Consider the following 6776-nt stretch of genomic DNA (forward strand, 5'->3'; position numbering starts at 1 on the left):
AGCGGGGCTCTCGGGACGCGGGGGTTCAGCCGCTGTAGGAATGGAAGCCGCTCAGCCCACACCCTCCGCGAGCACAGTCGAGGCCTTCCGCCTTCCCCAGCCTCCCGCCGCGGCCCAGCCCCGTGGTCCTGCCTGGCTCGCCCCACCCCAGTCCCGCCCGCTGCTGATTCACTTTTCCGGGACCCACCCACCAGCGCCGGGAGGAGCAGTCTGGCACTCACACGCTCTCCGGTAGGGCAAATGGGATGCCATCGCGGGCGGGGTGGGTTATATTGTTGGGAGTTTTCACGCGTTGTTTTATTTTTGTCAACAAGTACCGGGGGCATCAAAAGTTATTGGATAGAATTAAAAGATAATGAAAAATTTTAAGAAAAAATTTGAATGCCCTTCGTATTTGGAATCCTAGTGTGGCAAAAAGTTGCTGTGGTAGTGTAGTGGTTACGTAGGAATCGGGCTGTGAACCACAAGGTAAGCAGTTCGAAACTACCAGCTGTTCCATGGGAGAACGATGAGGCTTTCTGCTCCCTAAATATTTACAGCCTCAGAAACCCTGTGCAGGGTGGCTATGAGTCGGAACTGACTCCATGGCATATAACAACAACAAGTGTGGCAACAATAGTGAGGTTGGCCCAGGATTGGGCAGTGTTTCCTTCTGCTGTGCAAAGGGTCGCTATGAGTCGGTACCGACTCGATGGCACCTAACAACAACAAAGTGTGGTGCTGGAGGATAAGCACTGGACTGCTAACTATAAGATCGGTGGTTCAAATCCACCAACTGCTCTTTGGAAATCCTATATAAGGTCACCATGAGTCGAACTGACTGAATGGCACTTAACAATACATATTTCAGAGACTGAAACTTTAAACCACCTCTAGCGATCCAACTCCATTTATGCACATTCCTCTAGTTGTACAGATGGAGATACAATCCAGGAAAGCGTCGAGGGCTTGACTACCGCCCCTACATACAGTGATGGGGCCAGAACCTTCTGGGGTTTTCCATCTTGTGACCTTCCCAAAGTCCTGGCTGAATTCTACAACTCTGAGGCTCCGTCTTGAGAGTGGGGAATGCTCCGCCCTAGCCAGAAGGAACCTTTTTGTCTGTGACATGTTTTTTAGACCTGAAGGTCAGCGTAAACATTTTCCTAAAGGAGATGGAATAGAATTGTGTTGCTAACAACAGATTAAGTAGACATGACCTTCGAAGGCATAAAATGAGGGGCGAGTGATGCATTTTCCAATTTCTTGACATCACATACATGCAGTACATTTAAAAAAAAAAGTTACCTGTTACCATGGAGTCAATTCAGACATGGTGACGCTGTAGGGAATTGGAAGGTCACCAAGCCACAGTGGATTCAAAGAGTTTCCAAGTCTGGAAGCAGACTGCCTGCTACATCTTTCTTCTGTGAAGCAGCCAGTGAGCCCAAGCTGCTTTGACCTTTTGGAATAACTAAGTTCTCAGGACTCCTCCATACATACATTGTTGTTGTTAGTGCTACTGAATTTGTTCCGACTCTTATCAACCCTGTGTAGGGTTTCTGAAGAGCACTTGGTGGTTTTGAGCTGCCGACCTTGTAGTTCACAGATCAGTGTGTATCCTGCAGTGCCACACCAGGACTCATACATACATTGTTGTTGTTGTTAAATGCTGTCGAGTCATTTGGACTCACAGTGATCTTGCATAGGATTCTCAAGAAGCAGCTGATGAGCTTGAACAGCCCACCTTGCGGTTCAAACCGATGTTGCAGTCCAACTTGAAGCACCACACCTGGTTATTTAAAAAACCCCAAAATCACAGAAATGGAGTACCAAACTCTATGTAATGCTCAAAACCACAACTAGTTTTGATCCTACTGTAAGCTTCTCAGCCAAAGAGCTTGAGAGGAAGATATTGCTCAGCATTAGGGTTCTGCCCTCCAGAGACGTCCTTATTTTTTTCAGAGGTATATACCAAACCATTTTCAGACGAAATATTACAGATGTAGCTGGGATTTGTGTCAAAACATTGGGGGTTAAGGAGTGAATGAAGATGTAGATGAAACAAAATTGGCATGAATTGATCATTTTTGAAGCCAAGTTAGGAGTATATAACAACAAAAATCTACTACTGTCTAGTCCTACTCCTAGTGACCCTATAGGACAGAACAGAACTGTCCCATAGGTTTCCTGGCTGTAGTCTTACTGTGGACCACAAAGTTGGTTTGAACTATAAGGTCAGTGGTTCAAAAATACCAGCCGCTCCTCAGAAACCCTATACAAGGTTGCTATGAGTCGGAACCAACTTGACAGCACTTAACAAAAACAACAGTCTTGGAGCAGATCACCAAGTCTTTTAACTCACTGAGTTGCTGGTTGGGTTTGAATGGCAAACTTTCAGTTTACAACAGAGGACTTAACAACTACACCAGCAGCGCTCAAAGATCTGGGCATTCAATGTGTTTATTGCTCTGGTGGTGTCATTGCTTCTAGCTCTGCCAGGAGATAGAGCTAGAGTACACACACACACACACACACACACATACATACACATATGCAAATATACACACATGCATATACACATATGTTGTTGTTAAGTGCTGTCGAGTCAATTCTGACCCATAGTGACCCTGCATAGATAGGGTTTCCAAGGAGCAACTGGTGAGCTTGAACCAGCAACCTTGCAGTTCAAATGACTTTGCAGTCTGACACATTAGCCCACAGCATCACACCAGGACTCCATATACATATATAGGTGTATGCCTATGTATACACACATGTACTGGGCAGAATCTTCCTTTTAACCAGATGCCTAAATTATTTGCATGCACAGTAAAAGTGGAGAAGCACAAGACAGAAGTACCTAAAGAGGAATGGACTACCCTTGCTGTGGGAAATCATTTATAAATATTGATTCTCTGAGCCTATCTTTTGCTAAGTGTATAATGCACAGCAGTGAGCTGGAAATAATAATTCCTTGGCATTGATTTAAAGTGCAGCTGATCTCTGAATGCCACTAAGTAGTTAAGTGCTGGCTTTTCTTCACAGCTGGCCAAACTGAAGATCATATTGCCATCATCTTATAAAAATTGAGGTGCCTCAATAGAAGACGGTCCCACTTTCAACATAGACCAAGTTAATGAAAAAGTCCACACCATTCTTCTTTGGGTCACAGGCTTACATGCTTGGGGATTTGCTTGCTGCAGTAAATTCAAAACTAGTCCTGAATGAGCCATCCAGACAAGGCCCTAGGAAACAACGGAATGGACCAGAACTTTGAAGAATCTGGAGGGCCCCTGTTAACAAGAGTGTATCTGTGAGGGTTCATTTACATGCACAGAATCCTCCTCCTTGGTTTGTGAAATAATTGGAGGTATTAGGCAGCGTATTGAATCATTGGAAGGACTGAGGACTCAGGGTTTAAACTGAGTTCTCAGAACCTTCCAGGTAGATTCTGGCACGCCCAGGAAAGCCACTAACTCAAGAAGCGGCCACCATTCTCTCAGTGCTGTCCAAACTGGGGACTAATCTGACACCACACCTGGGCTCCAGCTACTACCTTCATCACTATACTTCCAAAAGGGCCCTGAGACTTTCCTCCCCTAAAAAAACAAACCAAAACCTTTTTTTGTCAGTATGAACTCACAGATTCCTTGCTGCTATTACTATTATTTAATGGGATGATGTGTGGGCACTGACTTTGCTCCTGAAGCTGTGTGTGTCAGTTGAGAGAGTGACCATAGATGCAATAAGGTACAGACCATTCCTGTCACCCGTTTTGATGCTCAATTTGTCCCAAATATGCCCATGGGGGCCCCTTTAAGCTAGCTCTTATGCCCCTCTGGCATGCCCCCATCATGTTTCAGCACATACTTTCTAGCACAGAAAGATGTCACAGGCTCTCACCTGTATGTTCTGTGAGTGGTGGTCATTTTTATCACATGGGAGTGGAAAAGCTGGCTCTGCCACAGAGAGAAGACACATTGTGCTGAGCTGGTGCTTGTCCTATGGGATTGGTGCCCACTTGTTTCAAGCCACGGGCCCACTTGTTTCAAGCCACGGGCTCACATCCACCCACCCTGTTCTGGCCCCAACAAGGCATGGGATTGGTAGATGGATTTTCAGGGCTGATGCTCCTCCGTTCTGATTTCCTTGACTTCTGTAGGTGAGATGTGGTCACTGTAGGAAGGTAAGGAGCAGATGTGTCAGGGAGAGGAGGGGGCACTGGCTGGTTATGAGGAGGAATCTCCTCAGCATGGTGCCACTCAACAAGGGATCATAGCCAGACCGGCCATTGGCTGGAGAGTGCAGAAAGAGGTTTAGCCAAACCTGTGCCAGGGCAGTCTGCTGGCTTTGTCCCTCCTTTTAAGCCTTTCTTGACTTAGTCAGCCCCACCCAGCCTTCCTTAGCCATCTCCTCTGAGTTTTCCTCAAAGGTCTGCTTAGTTACTATCTTCTGCATGGGAATTCCTATCCCTGAGCTCCTCAGTCAGAGAGGCTGCTCTCTGAATATCACAGACATGTCTGCCCACACCAAGTACATACACAACTCTAGTTGTTAAGTGCTGTCGAGTCATTTCAGACTCATTGTTGTTGTTAAGTGCTGTCAAGTCATTTCGGACTCATAGCAACCCTGAGGAGCAGCTGGTGAGCTTGAACCACCGACCTTGCTGTTCAAACCAACTTTGTAGTCCAGCGCATTAACCCGCAACATCACTCCAGACTCTGGAATTATAGTGGTCCTAAATAGGGTTTCCAAGGAACGACTGGTGGGTTTGAATCACCAACCTTGTGGTTAGCAATACAGTGCTAACTTACAGCACCACACCACTGCACTGGTCACAGTCAACCTTGTTTTGTGACAAGGAATCGGGGCAGGTGTGTGTGGAGGGATGTCTAACTGCAGGCTATGAGCGCCTGAGGGCAGAGACCCATTGGCTTGTACTCTCTGAGCACTTTGCCCCAATGTGGGCTCAGGAACAAACAGCTTCATGGTGGAGTGGTAAATAGAGTAGGTGCCTTTCTAGAAGGGTTTATGGGAAGTTTGAACCAGATCAAGATTGGAAGCCCCTGCAATCTAAGGACTTGGTCTGCTCACAATCATGGAGCATAAGGTCTACTTCAGTCATCTGCTTCAGTCATTGATAAACATTGCTCAAAGCTGTTTGTGGAATTGGTCAGAGTCTCTGTACAATCAATAGGATTATTGTATAGCAAACATTCTGCTGTGGATGAAGTATTTTCTTATCCAAGTGAGGTTGGGTTTGTCTGTGTGACTTATTTTAGTGAACAAAATAATGTTAGAATGTGTGATTGTTTCAGACACTTTCAGTGGATGGACATGGTTTGGTTTGGCTCTTATGTTTCAGTAATATGACAGGAGAAGAACATGTCCCTGGTACCTGGTGGTCCAGAAGAATGAGAGGCATGTGGAGCATAACTGGGTTGAACCTGAAGTGTGAAGCCACGTTCAGCTAGGCCCAGCCAAGATTAGCCAACCCTTACCTGCTAGGCAGGCCTGTGAGCACGAAATGGGCCGTCTTTCTATAATGCTTTATCCTAGCTGACTCAGGCACTCTGTAAAAGAGCCAAACACCCTGCAGTATGGTAATGGCTTATAGTAATGGCTTATGAATCTGCCCTTCCCCATTTTACAGCTGATGAGACTGAGGCTTAGAAAGGGGGATGTAGTTCTGTCACTTATGAGTTGTGTAATCCTGACCAAACTGGATGAGGTCTGGCTTAGTTTCCAAACCTCTCAAATGGGAACAATAGCACCCACATAAGACAATTTATGTCATGTGCTTAATGCATCTACCTTGTTTGTAAGAGGTGCCCTTGTAGGAAGTGGTAGAGCTGGCACTGGTCCCTAGGTCCTACCCTCCCTTTAGAGGTGAGCAGAAAAGCCTCCAGTCTGCCAACTCTGCCACCTGCATCCATCTGCAATCTCAATTTCTCTTGCTTCTGGGAATTCCCAGAATACCTTTCTCTCCCACTCTTTCCCTCAAATGGAAACAACACCATTGGTTTTTGTTTCCTTTTCTGAGTATAAAAACAATCTAGAACAGATTCATGGCAAAAACACACCAGCTCTTAAAGGAGCCACCAGCACCCACTTGTTCCAATGTGTTTGTACTTGAATTTCAAGTGATACAGGCTTTGATTCCAGCCTGTACTGGCCACTGACTTCCCTAGACGCATGATCTCAGGTTGGACAGGGAACCCCAAATCCATCTCAGACTCTTGTGTCCTCTGATCAAAAGGCACAGGACAGTGTCCTGCTGTGTTTGCCACTGGCCTTTCCCATCTGACACCAGAATCGCATTCTCACATGGAGGTTTGCTGTGCCCAAGAGTGTGGTAGCAGAAGAGAGGCAGGATTTGTATTATATGGAAATACCATGTTCTTTTTAATTTGGTAACTGACGAGCTTTTCTTGGGGAAAGGGGTCCTGTTGTTGTTGTTAAGTGCCTTTGAGTCAGTTCTGACCCATGGCGAACCTGTATAGGATTTCTGAGGCTATAAACTTTTGCAGGAGCAGAAAGCCTCATCTTTCTTCCACAGAACGGCTGGTAGTTTTACACTGCTGACCTTAAGGCTAGCAGCCCTACTAGTAACCACTACACTACCAGAGCTCTTTGGGACTCCCTTAATCTTCAGTAAATTGACTAACAAATTTTTAGCATATGAAAGGTCCTTGGGAAAGTGGCAGCAGATTTTCTCAGTCTCTAAGATATAGTGCTGGAAATGGGCCATGACAAGCTATGGACAACATTGCAAAGTATGAATATTCCAGAAC

Source organism: Chrysochloris asiatica, unplaced genomic scaffold, assembly GCF_000296735.1.
Source record: "Chrysochloris asiatica unplaced genomic scaffold, ChrAsi1.0 scaffold00131, whole genome shotgun sequence".
Taxonomy (NCBI): Eukaryota; Metazoa; Chordata; class Mammalia; order Afrosoricida; family Chrysochloridae; genus Chrysochloris; species Chrysochloris asiatica.